Source organism: Quercus robur, chromosome 1 (genome assembly GCF_932294415.1).
Source record: "Quercus robur chromosome 1, dhQueRobu3.1, whole genome shotgun sequence".
NCBI classification, from domain to species: domain Eukaryota; kingdom Viridiplantae; phylum Streptophyta; class Magnoliopsida; order Fagales; family Fagaceae; genus Quercus; species Quercus robur.
In genome coordinates this window covers 11,479,500-11,495,281 of record NC_065534.1, presented here as the reverse complement: position 1 = coordinate 11,495,281, position 15,782 = coordinate 11,479,500, and the positions used below count along the sequence as shown (strand labels likewise).

General features: G+C 32.3%; 1 protein-coding gene and 1 pseudogene across 1 annotated transcript in view; both read right to left on the bottom strand.

Annotated features, from left to right (window-relative positions):
- Positions 1 to 9,699: 9,699 nt before the first annotated feature.
- LOC126720867 (uncharacterized) lies at positions 9,700 to 14,197 on the bottom strand (annotated as a pseudogene).
- Positions 9,700 to 15,782, bottom strand: part of LOC126720877 (uncharacterized) — a 62,250-nt gene continuing 56,167 nt past the window's right edge. Inside the window, exon 8 of the mRNA XM_050423725.1 lies at positions 9,700 to 9,865. The gene's annotated coding sequence lies outside the window, so the exon portion shown is untranslated. The remainder of the gene's footprint in view (positions 9,866 to 15,782) is intronic.

Below are 15,782 nucleotides of genomic sequence, written 5' to 3'. Positions count from 1 at the left end.
CTCAATAAAAATGCATTTTCTTTGTGGTGACAAAAGACTAACAATGAAGAAGCAAATGCTAAGGATGATTTGGCATCTAGTACCTTTAGTATAATAAAGGAGTTAGGTTTTCATTGACAGGAGATTGGGAGCCTTGATGGAAAATTATGAACTATGAAAAATATAGCTATTGTACCAATGGATTGCATCCATATAACTGATACAAGTACATCGTATTGAACGATAAAAAACTGATAGCAGAACCTTATATCATTGCATGAATATACTCCCTCCGTCCCATTTTATTTGTCCTGTTTGAAAAGTCAAACTTTTTAAGGGAACATCATTTATTATCTTGTCTACCTTTTAAAAATGTATAAGTTTCCAAAACTACCCTTAAATAAATTTATCAAAAAATTGAATTAGTAAATTAATAGGGGTATAATAGGAACATTAGTAAATTAATGACTTTTATTTTTAGAAACAGGACAATATTTTGGGACATCCCAAAATGGAATAGAGGACAAACAAAGTGGGACAGAGGGAGTACAATTCTCTAAAGATTTGATAATTACTATTATTACTTATTAGACATACTATGTGAAGGGGCTAAAAAGGGGTCACAGTTTATGTGTCGAAGACAAATGAGATCACTTCCATACGGAATCATTTGAGTTCTATATATATAGGATAGGCGATCCAAGCAAACATGTGTATATTAGTATACAATTTGATTAAAGAAGTATGTTACGTACCTATCACCATAGCTTTCAATCTCTGACGCCTTGTATCTAAAGCACCAAAGAGCATCACTGTTAGTTGAATAATAATAATAAATTTAACGTTAAATTAACGGAGCCGAATTTTTTTTTTTATTATTTTTTATTATTATAATCCCAATAGTATTTAAAAAAGAACAAGGAAGATCCGTCTACAATCAGGGACGGAACAACCTTTTGCCCCCCCCCCCCCCCCCCCGGTAAATTTTTTTTTTTTTTTTTTAATATTGTTATACATATATATATATATATATATGTGTACAAATTTTAGCAATTTTGTTCTATAAAATTACATTTTGTTTCCCTTAAACAATATCATTGATTCTTTTAAGAGTAATGCTATACTCACAAACTTTTTTATAACATTTTTACAAATTGTTTTGGTAGCAAATTCTTATTGGTTCACATATGGGCACACCACTCACATTATTTTTTTACTTACTAGTAACCACTTATCACATTAGTAATAATTTATAAAATAAAAAACTTGTAACTCTAGTATTTTTCTTATTTTAGTGATCATAAAAAAATTTGTAGATCTAAAAACAAAAACAAAATATACAAGCAAAAAAAAAAAAAAAAAAAAAGCTCAATAGCAAAAATTACCTGTAAAACTTTAAAAAAAAAAAAAAAAAAAAAAAAATTAAGCTCAATTAACTAATTTTATCCAAAATAAATAACCCTACCCTTTAAAAAATTCTAATAAAAAATAATTTTGTTCTTACCCCCCCCCCCCCACACACACACACAAAAATAAAATAAAATAAAATAATAAATAAATAAATTCTCAATAACTAAGTAGCAAAATTAGAGGTTGAAAATGCCGCACACAGCCAGTAATAAAATCCCCCCTCCTAACTCAAAGTTCTGGGTCCATCCCTATCTACAATTATTTGATATAGATTTTTTAACAAGATAGTTCATTCTTTTTTACTTTTCTATTAATCTAAAAGGAGTTTTTTTTTTTTTTTTTTTTTTTTGGAGAAACAATCTAAAAGGAGTTAATCTGAATATATTGGGAGATGCGACCTTGAATGCCACAGAGACTTAAGTTTTTTTTTTTTAATCACCAATTGATTTTGAAATGAAGTGACGTAACTCATGATCTGACAAGTGGTATCAAAGCCAATGTCATGAGTTTGAGTCATGAAAATGTTATTGTGTGAGGGGGATTATTGAGTGGATCACAATTCGACTCATTATAACTACTATAAAAGCAGACCCACAGAACGCAATTTTAAATGCTATAAAAGACCTGATTATGTCTTCATTATCATTAATCAAGGCCTAGCACATGCCCAACCCAATCCAAACCGGCCCATATGGGCGGGCAATGCTTGCATGTGTAGTGCCCCTTAAGATGCATAATGTATGGTGCGTTCGGGTGATGCTAGAGTGTCTGGTGCCCCTTAGGATGCATCATGGCATGAAGCAGAAATACTTGCAGCACTTGTATTAAGATTTACCATAACATAAGAATGTAAATAAATTTATATGTAAAGAACTCTACATGCATTTTCAATATATGTGTGTAGGCCCAAAATTTTTGGAGTTAATTCGATGTCTATACCTTTCTCTGCAATGACACACTGGAATTTTCCGTTCTTGTCAAGTACACATAGACCTGCTCCACCATAACATCTGCTACAAGCATCAGATACATGCACTTCAAGGTCGAACTCAGCACTTATGAGTGAAAACAGTGTATCATTATCTGAATGCTCTTTTTTTGGGAGCTGAATAATAGAACATTCAGAAGGAAAACTAGGAGAGTTATCGCTTAAATGGCTATAGTAGAGATTATAGTCTCCGCAGCTCGTATTTTTAAAATTTCTAGGGGAAGTAATACCAAGAGTGTGATTGCATTTAAACAGGGTCAGACTGGGTGTGGTGAGATTGAAAGAGATAAATGGAGAGATGGGAGTGGTAAAATTGGTCAAGGATTCGCAATTTTGGTTAATCAAGTCATTAGAAAGTAAAGGGTCCTTGATACGTGTAGATTGTTTGGTGTTAGTGTAAGAGATATTTATAACTTCATAGTGTCCTCTACTCAACCCCAAATGGATCGTTGGAGGTATTTCGTCACATCTTATAGGCAATAAAAAGGAAAATGGTTGAGAGCTGTTGGTGAATGGAAAGCCAATGATACCGAATTTTCCACATTGAAAGGGTGAACAATTTGGGAGTGTTTTGTTTACTCCTTCAGCTGAGTGAAGCAGAAAGAGGTGTGAGAGAAGAAAGAAAACAAACAGAGAGACACAAGCCATCTCAAAAAAACTAAAACGAAGTGTTTGTATAATTTCTTGTGTTCTTGGTTCACAACTCCGTATTTGTTTATATATATATATATATAATATGTGGGTATTCTGTTTAACACGGTAGTGGACGTGAAAATTGGATAAAGAAGACTTGTCAAAAACGGGGGTATTCATCGGAAACATGGTCTAAAGCCACCGAAAGTTTCGGACCCCTCTTTTTTGGTGTTATTAATTGTGGAGTTGTTGAAACATGGTCTCTACGCATTGCATGGGATATGATATGATAGGATATCCCATCATACATAGTTCGTACCATTTTCCACAACATGTTGTGGAAACTTGAAAGATTCTCTTTACTTACTCTCCTATTTTTTAGTGTTATTAAGTATGTGTTTTGATAGAACTTATTGTACATCTACATTTTCTATTTCACGTTTCCTTTTTTTTTTTTTTTTAATGCATAAACAATAAAATCACATGATTTACTATGTAGGAGATAATTATCACTGTTTATACACTGTAGTAGTACTATTCATGCATTTAAAAATATTAAAAATGGGTTTCACGGTACTATTCAAACATTTAAAAATTATTTTGGTACAGTGTTTTCAATTTTCAGTTTCAGCAAAAATAAGTTGTATCCAAACGGATCCTAATTATCAATGTCTGTCAACTTGCTGAAACATGGGCAAATGAATTTAGTATCAAATTATATCATATAAGTCGAATCAATAATTGAAAGATATGGATGTAAAACAACTATATTAACATGTCACAACTATTTTCAAAAGTGTTTCACCAAAAAAAAAAAAAAAAAACTATTTTCAAGAGAATTAATAAGTAGTTATTTTTTGTGCACGTGTCTCTTATTTATTAAATTTTTATACAACTAATATGGTATCATTTGATACCAAATATCTTCTTCTCATCAATCATCACCCTAGGCATTAGGTACGGTGGGAATCCGAAAGATTCACTCAATTAATTCACTTTATATTTTTCCCATTTGCATTAGGTGCGGTGGGAACCCGAAAGATTCACTCAATTAATTTACTTTATTTTTTTCCCATTTTGGTGCTCTTCAAAATCTCAGAGCAGTCAAAAAGAGAATATTGTGGAAATCTGTGTGGCTTGTTTGAACCGTGAAAAAGAGTAGGGTCATGTCGTGTGAATTTGATATTAACAAATTAATTTCCCATGGAAAAGGTAGCCTGAACCAAAATGGAGCTAACAACCAGAAACTAAATTTGACCAGCCTCCTCCATGGACACGCCTATGCCTGTAGTTGTACGATCCCAATATTATTGACAGATAAATCTAATCTTAAGGGCTATATACCACTGAGAAAATTACATAATATGGTTATTTAATAAAATAAATAAATTACATAATATGGTTAGCTTAGGACCCTGCAAGGCTGCAAATGTAATGTCCTTTAACAATGGCGGTTCATATATATATATATATATATATATGGGATAATGGGAAGCCCATTAATTCTCACATCCCTTTTTTTTCTTTTTTCTTTTTTGAGAACCTACATCCCAATTCCTATGTTCGTACATGATGCTCACAATTATTATTTTTTTGGAATTGGCTTGGACTGCTTTTAATCTAGTGAAATCTTATTTTCAAATTTTTTTTTTTTTTTGGCTAACTTTTCAAGGTAAATAAATATGAAGGTGACTTTTCCTGCAATCTCCATTTTGATTGTTTATTTGTCAGAGCATGATGATATATTGGAATGGAATTCTATGAAATGCGTGATGACTATACATATACAAACATACATGCACATATTATACAAAAAGTATGTCGATAACATAATTTAATATATGTTATGTTATCATATATAATAAAAATATTTATATCAAACTAATTAAGTTTTATATAATTCAAAATATTTTTTCCTCATCTAGTTAATTTTGTAAGCTGTGAATTATCTTTTAAATCATATTGATCATAATTAACATTTTTTAGAACAAGATTTTTTGTTAAATGATTTAGATATTATATGGTTAAAGTATACTAATAGTTTTAAAAGTTATGAAACATATACAAAAATTAATTTATTTTAAATAATTTCAATAATAAATCTCACTTTATATATCTCTAAATTTATTCAAGTTTTTTTTTTTTTTTTTTTTTTTTTTGAGAACAAACTTATTCAAGTTTATATAAGAAAGAAAGAAATATATATATATATATATATATATTTTTTTTTTTTCATAGATGACAAATACAATAAATATCTCTAATTCTTATCCATAAAATTCACAATTGTTTACTCTCCTTTTCTTTTTTTTTTGGTTTATATCTGTAATTCTTCTAATGCAAAAAAAAGAAAAAAATGGTTTTGTTCATAAAAAAATAAAGCTTTTTAAAAAATATTTAATAAACTATCTATAGGAACATAAGAATAATCAAAGAAAAAAAATGTTGCATAATGTGGTTATCTACTTATTATTTACATCAACTTGTCTACTTTTGGGAAAATATACCTTAAACAATTTTATTAATGGCTATTTATGGTATACAAGAAATGAGAAGAAAAAGATTTAATGCATTTGTCAAATCATGGCCAGAGCACTTTTGTCTTGTGTGGACTAATATTGAATGTGAATCAATGATAAGTGTGGATGCACTTTCTGGACATTTAGATTCTTTTCCCAAGTTATTTTGTAGTGCTAGGTATTAAGTCCACTATCGAGGCTTGTTAGTTGTTAGTCTTAAGTCTTAACTAAAGACTTCTTTTTGTATTCTTCTTGGCTACCGTGGTCTTTTCCTCCTTGAGCGTGGCTCGCATCGTCAAAAGACATGTGAATAGTCAAATCTCTCTATTAATCTAGGGCTTCACTATTAATCTCACTATTCTTCTTGGCTGCCGGTTAACCGTAAACCGTTCACTAAAACAGTTCTTTTACCTTTCAAAACCGGCCTAGGTAAATAAGTCAGCCAACCGTGTGAACCGCGGTCAAACCGTCCGGTTTGAAAAACCATAGACGGTTCTCACGGTTCAGATCAGAGCTTAAAAAAAAAAAAAAAAAAAAAAAAAAAAAAAAAAAAAAATTACAGCACCTTGCCATTGTTAAGAAAATCCGAGAAGGCATAAGAAGAATCAATTGATACATAGAACCAAAAGCAGTATAACGCTCTGTTTGTTTCAGCATTAACGTTTTCTGAAAAATTGTTCATTTTCCAAAGATCATTTTCTAGAAAACTGTTTCATTTTCTAGTGTTTGGTAACAACCTTGAAAATGAACTTGAGAATGTTTTCTGGTGTTTGGTATGCAATTTTTTTAAAATATTTCTTGTATAATTTAAAACATGTATATTATGTAAACTAACTAATGTAATCAATGAATCAAAAATATTTCTTTTAAAAAAAAAAAAAAAAATCTCCTTTTACAAGATCCCTTCAATAAAAAAAAAACTAAAATTTTCTCTTACTCAGCCACAGTGTCCACACTGTAATAACTAAAATGTTTGCCTCCACAAGTCGTCCGACGCTAGTCACAGCTTCAATCCTTGTCTTCTGCAGCCTCCAATCGACGACCAGTGAGCAATGTCTCTCACTGTTCTTGTTTCTTTGCTAAGAACTCTCATCTCATTCTGTCATTGCTTGTTGAAGACTTGAAGTCTATCCATCTATTTGGTAAAAGTAGTTTCCACTTTCTAGCTTAGGAAATGACGCCTGCCACTCTGTGTACCACACTCTATCAAGACCACAAAAATTCAAATTTTCACCAATATTTGTTATATATAAATATTAGTTTTGTTGAGATTTGTATACCACGGCAGCTTTTGACTTCATCAACTCACCTTTTTAATATTTTATGTTAGATTTAAATTTGATACAAGTAGTTTGGAGGCATTTGATAGAAGAGTTTGATTAATATTGTTTATATTTTTTTAAAACATGTGTAAGTAAAAAAGTGTGTGAAATGTATGTAATGTTATTTAAAAACTGAAAATGTATTGTTTGATTAATGTTTATTTTAACAGTAGTTTTGATAAATCAACCATGTTTCTTTTGCAAAATAATTATTGATTGATATTGTAATTAACTGATTGCACATTTATATAAAGTGTACAATATTGAATATATTTACATAAAAAAATTATATAATATTATACACATTTATTTAGTTTATAATATAAATGTTATGTAAATATTACAATGTAAATTAATAATTTTCTTTTTGATAATTATGGTCCATTTGGATACAACTTATTTTGCTAAAAACTGAAAACACTGTAATAAAATAATTTTTAAATGTGTGAATAGTATCGTAAAACCCATTTTTAATGAAAGTTTTGGTGAAAAAAAGAGGTTTGTGGGTCCTATGAACAATGCATGGGACCCACTGAAAAACAACTACAGCCACAGAAACGCTTCTCAAAAAAAAAAAAAAAAAAAGAAGAAGAAGGTGAAACGCAGACGAAAAGGTTTATCACGTTGCTATTATAGCATGGGTCCCACCGTTTGGAAATGCTAAACGCAAACATGTAGAAAAATAATTTGTATCCAAACCCAGTTTTAGTAGATCAACTATGATATTGTTATATGTTTTGTTTATTATGTTTGCTTAGGATTTCTTATTTTTTATTTATCTTTTGAAAGTTATGATATAAAAAAAAAAAAAAAAATACATTTGAAAGATAGAACTCTATATTTACTTGGACTATTTTAGTCTTTTTTTTTTCATTTTTTTACTAATTTAATATATTTATTTATATTTTAAATAATTATAAAATTAATTATGACAATATTATGGTTTGACCTCAGTCCGACCTTAAAAACTTTGAACTCTCTATTTTACGGTTCATTGAACGGTCTGGGTTTCAAAACTATGCCTTCACGAGGTCATGAGGTACATCTCTAAACTTATTTTGAATAATTTCAATAATAAATCTCACTTTATATATCTCTAAACTTATTCAAGTTAATATAAGAAAGATATATATATATATATACATTCATAGATGACAAATACAATAAAGATCTCTAACTCTTATCCATAAAATTCACAGTTGTTTACTCTCTTCTTTTTTCTTTTCTTTTTTATATCTCTAATTCTTCTAATGCAAAAAAAAAAAAAAAAGGGTTTTGTTCATAGAAAATAAAGAAGACTTTTAAAAACAAATTTGATAATCTATTTATAGGAACATAAGAATAATCAAAGAAAAAAATGTTGCATAATGTGCTCATCTACGTATCATTTACGTCAACTTATCTACTTTTAGGAAAATATAGTTTAAACACTTTGATTAATGTGGCTGCACTTTTTGGACATTTAGAGAGTGTTTGGTACATGCATATAAAAACATGTGTTTTGTTGTTTGAAAACATGTGTGGAAATATGTACAATATTGTTTAAAATCTGAAAACACGTGTTTAAGTAGATGTATCAAACGGGACCTTAAATTCTTTTCCCATGTTTTTTTGTAGTGCTAGGCCAAGGAATTAAGTCCACTATATCGAGGCTGGTTAGCCTTACCTAAAGACTTCTTTTTGTGTTCTTCTTGGGTGCTGTGGTCTTTTTTTTCTTTTTTCTTTTTTTTTTTTTGGCTAAGATCAAGTGTAGGTCTTTTTCTCCCATGAGTGTGGCTCGCATCGTCAAAAGACTTATGTGAATAGTCAAATCTCACTATTAATCTAAGGCTTCACGAGATCATGAGGTAGTGGTTTCTAGCTGCTAGCATTCTAGAAGAAGTGTTGCCAAGAAAGAGAAGAAGAAAATGAGAGGTGGGGATGATCGGAAAAATATACTATCGGAAAAGTATAGTGATGTTGGTAACTTGGCTATCTTTTTTCTTTTTCTCTCTGGCAAATTTTTTATTTTATTTTTAATATTCAAATTCTTTATGGGCTGAGATCTGTTTCAAGCCAAAATATAGTAAAAAATGGAATCATGCAAACCGTTAACTGGTCATGATTCTTAGAACTATATGGTCTAACTGCGATTTGAGCGATTCCATGTTTTTTTTCACAGAAAAATGTTCTTAGAATTAAAAGAATTGGAATGATGAGGAGTTCACGGTTAACCGGATCAGACCATACGATCCGGTTCGGGTCTAAGAACCATGATTTTAATAGTATAACTTTCTTCTCTCACTTATTTTTATAACAAAGAAAAAATATATTAACAGGTAGTTGACTTGGATATTGGATAAGGAAGAACTGTGAAAACAGGCTAAAATTATTAGAGCAAGGTGGGTAGGGTACCCATATGAAACATGGTATATTAGTTATGTGCATTGGAAAATCCCTTCGTTCCACGGTCAGAGATCACGAAGGGGAATTTGCCACTTATCTTCTCCAATGACGCGCAGTGGAAAGACTAACTTGACTCCTTGACTCTTGAGTCAAAACCTCAGAACACTCAAAACTTTGTTATGGAAATTTGCTGCTGTTTTAAATCTTGACCAAGTCGTTTTCTTTTGGCACAATTAATTGCCCTGCCGCCCCTGAAGCAAAATAGAGCTAACTAACCTGAACCCAATTTTAACCAACCCGACTTATACAAAGTTTTACTCCTGATAGTCAGAGTAAAGAAAGGAAATGTTTGTGCAAGTGCATGGCAACCCTTTAAATTCCAGAGAGGAAATGTTTCACATTTTGTGGGTAGGAAATTAAAACAATTTGCATTTCATTTAAATAACAGTGACAATGTGCAATATGCTGATAAATATAGCACATGGTTAATTTATATCATAAAACTCATTCCAAGTTCAGAGTGTTCATAATCGTGAACGCGATGTACCTTTCTCAATAAAGTTTCCATAAACTATCAAAAAAATAAATCATAAAACTCAACTCTCCACCAGAACTTCCTTCTCTTTTACCTTAGTGGGACAGAAATTTGAAGAAGGCTCATCCAACCATGGTCCGCTTTCGTCCTCTTTGTCGCACTACAATAAATAGCAGAAGTTTGCAACCATCAAATGCAATAGGAAAAAATTATTAATTCCTAACTGGGCAGAAAAGAAAAAAAAAAAACAAAACAAAACAAAACAAAAAACAAAAAACAAAACAAATGGGAGGAGAGGGCCACACCTTGAGCAAGCTTGTTCAGTGTAGATGACCACTGCTTTGAGGACTTCCGATATGCAGCAAGTATCCGATCCATCTATTCAACGTGCAACATTGAAGAAGTCAATGTCCAGTCAGAAAGCATGAATATAATAACATTAGGCGGCCCGGGGTAGAAGGAAGGGGGGTGGGGGAGAAACCAAAAGCATTTACAGAAAAACTGCGGGATTCTGTGTTCTGTGGTCAGGAGTAATTTTTCAAAAAAGAAAATGATGCATTAAACACGAATAAAGTAACTTTCTAAAAACTGAACTTGTTTCTCCCATAAAAATCCATTTCCTGGTAATAAGGCATACCATGAAGTATCCACTGTTTAAATCTTGTCCCTAAGAAATGATAATATGTAAAAATAAACAAAAATCAAGAAAGAAAATAGATTGATATGTAATGGTCGTAGAAGTTCTCTGCTGTCTTCATTCTCAAAAATATTGCAGATTCTCATCATCTTCAAATTAGTGAGGTATTTAAATAAAAAAGAAAAAGTTTATATATATATATATATATATATATTATAGAGAGTTCATATACTGTGAGATACACAACATTATACACACAAATAAAAAATTTGACTCAAAATATGATTTGCTTTTTGACAAATATGAGCTTACTTGTTCAGTCATGAAATAAAGCCCCCCCACCCCCCCACCAAAAAAAAATCCCATTCCAGATGTAGGTATCTAATTGCTGATTCTCTCCCTATCTCTATTCTTGTTGAATCAACAATGCTGATGATACACCTTCAACTCACAATAAGTTACTCTCTATGGCCTACAAGCACATGATCAAGGCACACTTGATCACGCCGAGCCTCCTTTAAACACGCCCCCAACACCCCCCCCCCCCCCCTCCCCCCAAAAATAATAATAATAATAATAAAAAACCTGCAATCCAAAAGAGCTGCTCAACCTCAAAATGTTTGTAGGTCAGATGATACCACTGGTCATAATGGTATCACCAAGTTTATGGATAGTCCTGGTTATTTACCCTTAGAAAACCAACTTGTGGGTGGGTCACAATCAAACTAGTCAAACCACCTAGTCCAATTTGGCTTTTAAAATAACATTAAATCTTGCACCAAGCTTCCCAATGCCAAACACTCATAAGAGTCTCTGAGTTTCAATTCTTTTTCTCATTTTCTCTTTACAATCTAAAAGCACAAGAATAACTAGAAGTAAGAGAAGCAAAACTATGTCGCTTACCACATTCCCACATGAAGAGTACATGGAGAGCAGAGCTCGTTCAAGTACATATAAATCAACAGCTTTATCTTCTGGAAGGGTTGAAGTAAAGCTCAAACCAAAGTCAATAGGGACCTACAAAGAGATATTAATGGACTGTAAATGCAGGTTTAGAGCAACTTTAATCATAGAAAGTAAGATAAAGATGACGGGAAATGTCCAATACCACCCACCAAAAGAAAAAAGAAGAAAAGGGAACTCACCAGCTGGTTGGTACCACTCTTAAGTAACATGTTTGATGTGGTCAAGTCACCACGGATGAGACCACCATCATGCAATTTTCCAATTGCATCGCCAATTTGTAAAGCAATATCATCCAATTGCTCTACAATAATACCATGTGACCCGAATTCAAGGAGTATGTACGTCTTTGACAGAGGGACCCTCCACATACTCAAATGTTAAAGTGTGCAGCACAGGGTCCACAGAATACAACACTGGAGTAGAAACTCCAAGTCATCTTGCTTTTGTCATGCACCTGGCTTCCTGTTTCAACAATAAATTTACAGAAGACATAGACAATAAGCAACACATTGATTCATTGACTTATGGAATAAAGAGTGGAAGGTAGTCCCAAAGCAAAAAAAAAAAAAAAAAAAAATACTTACCACATTTAAGCGCTTAAGAGTTATTTTAGAATCCAAAGTAGGATGCCTATACTTCTTTGAGAAACGTTCCTTAATAACAGACCGCCTTCACACAAAATTTGTCTCAAAAAATCTCTGAAAAGGAATGTCAAGATCAGCATAAAAATTACAAACTGCACATGGTCAAAGTTTCACTTCTAGTGGCTCATGCAAATCTGAAAAACCAGGTGAGTTAATTATTACTAGTGAGCGAGCTTTATTCTATCGAAAATGGCAGAAATGCAAGGAACTTTGAGGGAGGGGGGTGAACCCATATTTTTCCACACAAAATAGGGAAAAAAAATTTAAGACATATGTCTTCTTCTGTACTGGTTGTAACTTGTAAGTATGTAAAACCGACCAAAAGGCCTTGAGAAGTTTAAATTGTAACTGCACTCACAGCCTCAGCTCCTTGCTTCAGCAGAATGAGAGAGCTTTCTTTTACATCTGTCTTAATCTCCATAATAAAAAACACCACAGCACCAAAATTCTGCACCGACAACTATCAGTTAGAAGGGAGAGGGGCAAAAAACCATAAAATAAAATTAGTTTCTTCTTTTAGTCTTTTTTAACATGATAAATAGAACATAACAAATCACAGGATGCACTCAAAACACAATGAAACAATAAAATCCACTTGTGCCTCAATTGAGTGACCAAAGTAGTTCTAGTCATGTACAAAAGAAATGGTATGGAAACTGAAAACAAAGTTATTTAAGTAATTTACAGAAGACATGGAATGGAAATTGACAAAAATACGTAAAGCATGGAAGAAAAAGTTTGATATCTAACTTCCAGTCAAAATGAGACCAATTTGAAAACACAAAGTTAATAGATGAGACCAAGGTAAACTCATTGCATATAAACACCATAAGGTTTCAAACACCAACTAAAAATGAATGAGAATATAATGAACAGTTTAAGTGTCCAAATACAAACCAATTACAATTTCTTGCATTCCAAACAAGATGCACAAAAGTCAAAGCCAACATAGAAAACACATAAAGAAACTGAATATTAAGCATTCAAATAAGGAAAGTCAAAGATTTGAAATGAATGAGAGCCAGAACTTCCTTTGCCACCCTGGTGGTTTTTCTCTTTGTAAGGAACCCCTATATTTTTATTTTTTATAACTCATAACAAATTTCATTTAGAAGGTGCAAAATTGGGAGCAACCTAACACATGGGATGTATACTAAAAGTAACACGCACAAAATTAACATCTTTTTTTTTTTTTTTTGATAACGTAGGGAACCTTTCTAAAGAAAAAGCCTATGAACTCGCCTCTAGCTAGTAAACCCAACGGGCAACCGACTCCACCCGCCACAAAATTAGCATCTAATATGCAAAGAATCTAAAAATTACAAATAGGCCAGGAACAAAAGGCTTCAATCTTCCTATGAATAACTCTCTTCCATTAAAAGTAAGTCCACTCCTTTCTCTCTAGATATATCACATTAAACATAAAGGATTCACCTTCCACACTTCAATACCATCTCATTTTACCAAATTATCGCTTCCAACACACCAATAAGGCAACCACCCTGCTCTTGTCATCAAACAAGCAAAACCACACAATTCCAATTCCAAACTACAAATAACACAGTGTACTAATAAACAATCCATCCAACCCCCCACCCCCCCCCCCCCCCCCCGAGCATGCACATACACCACAAATCCTTTATCATCAAACCCCAACAACAATTACAACAAAGCCATAGTACCAAAAATTTTCGCAGTTCTATCCCATTCAAAATCACTCTCTGCTGTATCACAAAAGTTCATATGGTATTAACTCATTTCCAGTGATTTATTTGGATAAACAAAATTAAACTGGGTAAAAATACATTAGAAAAAGTAAAGCTTTAAAAACATGTACATTAGCTGAATAAGCAGGAAAAAGAATTAAAAATATCTAAACCCCACTTTCTCAAATATATGTGCTAAAAACGATTATTTGCAATGGCGCAGATAGTGTTTTTTTTCTTTTTCTTTTTTTTTTTCCTTCATGTAATACAAACACTATCAAATATATTTCATAATCCAAAATGGGAAAATGACAAAATCACGAAAAAAAAAAAAAATCAAACCACTTGTCCACGACTACAGGAAAACGGCGGCTCCGGCGTCCTTTTCCAAACTCCGGCGGCTTCTCTGCTTGGCCAGTTGGAGCAGACACGGCGGTTTCTAATTTTGAGGTTTTTTTTTATTTTCTGAAAGATTGTAGATATATTAACGAGAAATTTGTCAAATGCTGACGTGGATTAAAATACTTTGTTTGCCCTTAAATTTTGGTTGTTTTTATTTTGGCTCGTTATGTTTTAAAATTTTCATTTTAATCCTTTATACTTTGTGTTTTCATAATTGTCCTAACCGTTAGGTGCCTTTTTTTTTTTTTTTTTTTTTTTTTTTTTTTTTTTTTTTTTTTTTTTTTTTTTAAGTAACAAGATAGAAATTATAATCTAAGTGTATATATATATATATATATATATGTGAAGCTCCCTCCTAGAGACTTGAACTTCGACCCTTACCCCCTATGTCCCATAAGCACTTATATTTGTAAAGTGATCATTGCTTGTGAAGTGATTATCGCATTAAAGTTATGCGGTGATACTAGGTACTTTTAATGTTTAAGTATTTTATAAAGAATTTATTTGTTGTAGGTAGATATAAACAAGCTATATTATTGACAAAAATGGACAATAGGACAAATAATGATGTCCTTGTCATCCATTTTCGTTACTCATATGACCTTTAATTGTATATTTAACAATTTCATGAAAAATACTAACTCTAAAATACCTTGAATATAAGAATTTCATTATTGTAGATGCTAGCCTCATCACATGCGCTCCGCACATGTGATGAGGCTCTTTCTTTATTTTGGGTTTGTGGTGGACCTTTTGTATTTTTGGGCTTGATTTCTTTTGCTATACCATGGCCCGTGATTCTGAGGTAAAAGAGTTGGAATTGGCCTAAGTGAAACACACCTTAGGCCAGCTTGTGCACAAGTTGGGCCATCCCCATGTAGACGTGCCTTGGCAAGAGCCTTAAATGTACAGCGTGCTCACAGTAGGAACAACTTTTACAAATATTATAGCAGGAAACACAATTCAGCAAGATAACTAAAGCATCTTTACAAATAATAATAACGCGTAAATAATACAACAAAGGAGAATAACGAGGTCGTGGTAGAATAATACAATCACGAGTAACAAAATTACAGCAAACAGTTTAGTAATAAGGTAACAAGCTAGTCATTCGTCAACCAAAAGCAAGATTTGTCTGTCAAAGAAAATGGCTTAGCCTTTCAGCAAACACAAGTCCAAAAAAGGAGTCAATCTCCAATGTCGGTAACCTCAAATAAGGCTCCTGCCATAGAGATACACTTTGGAAAAAGGATCTAGATCTTAAACTTGAATTCTTAGCTTATTAGAGAATGGGTAACCTATTGATGGATGCCTCTATTCCTATCACACTTGTTTTTTTCTTGGATCTCTCTGTGTTTCCTTTTTTCTTACTCTTTTTCTTCCATGTTCTACTTCTATTTCTTGTCATGGTTCCTCCTTTAACTGTTCATAACTATGGCCTTTTACACTGCCTGCTGTTATAGGATTTACCATTTTTACCCCTTAACCGCTTTTGTCTTGTTGTGAGCGTCCTTCAAGACTGCCCACTAGCCTGCCGATTGCCCAACTACTACCATTACATTGTGTTGGTTGCACCACGGGTCATTCCTAGACAAAAGTGGTTTGTCTTGTCTCTTACCTCTCTCTTTTTTCACTACTCTCATCTGGATAAGGGTT